The following is a 1302-nucleotide window of genomic DNA, read 5'->3' as shown; positions in this document are numbered from 1 at the left end:
TATATATACATATATACATGCGTGTGTTTGTGTAATGATAGCTATAAGTATGTGTCTATGACTTTCCAAACCTTAATCATGAATTGTTTATAACATTATCATTTTTCTTGACAGTTAGAGATGAAAATTATCTTCTTCATTTGGATCAGTTTGCCCTAAGTGATTCATCAGCAATTTACTTCCTCAGTGCATCGTTTTCACCTGCATATATTCATCGGTATCTAATATGTGTGTGCGTGTGTGGTTTGTCTGTGCGTGTGTGTGTGTGTCTGTATAAATAAACATGCGTGTGTATATATAGGTACACACATCTACCGTAGTAGTTAGCGCGTCGGTTTCACAATCATGAGATAGTGAGTTCGATTCCCGGACCGGGCTGTGTGTTCTTGCGCAAGTCACTTTATTTGACATTGCTCCAGTTCACTCAGCTGTAGTAATGAGCTGCAACGTTATTGGTGCCAAGTTGTGTCAGACTTTGCCTTTCCCTTGGATAATATCAGTGTCGTCGAGAGGGGAGGCTGGTATGCATGTGCGACTGCAGGTCTTTCATAAACAAACTTGACGGACTTGTGCCTCGGGTGGTAATTTTCAAGGGGCAGTCCCATTGCCATTCATGACTAATGCGTTGTTTACCTTTTCCCCCCATATATATATATATAGTAGCCATATTTCATTCCATAACGGTTACCTCTGATGAGCGCAGGATTAGATAATCCTAAACCTCCGATTGATAAGAACGGCCATAAATGATATATAATACTTTACATTTCGATTAATGTATGTGTGTATTCGTGTGTATGTTTGTGTGTGTGTGTGTGTGTGTGTGTGTGTGTCTGTGTGTGTGTGTGTGTGTGTGTGTGCGGTTATCTCTTAATGTCCCATTTAAAGGCACATGGATTTTGCATGTGTGTTCCTACATATGTATTTCACTACGTGCGAATGAATTTGTGATTGTGTGTTTGTTGCCTGTGTGCCTCTACGTGCCTGTGCCTATGGAACAGATTGCAGGAAGGAGAAAGAAGTGAAAATATAATGAAGTGATGCTGCAGTTTATTCGAAAATATGTGGCAACAAACGACACTCAGAAACGTCTTAAATTTCTCATAGTCAGATTACGAATATTCAGCAAAATTAGATAACTTTGAAGTAGTACACTCAGATTCTAATTAGAGTTTTCTCCTCTTGAACTTGTTAAAGCATCTATTTTTCTCAAGTCTTTTTATATTGTATCATGAGTGTCATTTTTTTAGTTTCTCTTCCTCTCTCTCTCTCTCTCTCTCTCTCTCTCTCTCTCTCTCTCTC

The sequence above is a fragment of the Octopus bimaculoides genome, chromosome 9 (genome assembly GCF_001194135.2).
Source record: "Octopus bimaculoides isolate UCB-OBI-ISO-001 chromosome 9, ASM119413v2, whole genome shotgun sequence".
NCBI lineage: Eukaryota > Metazoa > Mollusca > Cephalopoda > Octopoda > Octopodidae > Octopus > Octopus bimaculoides.
Note: the sequence above shows the minus strand (reverse complement) of the source record.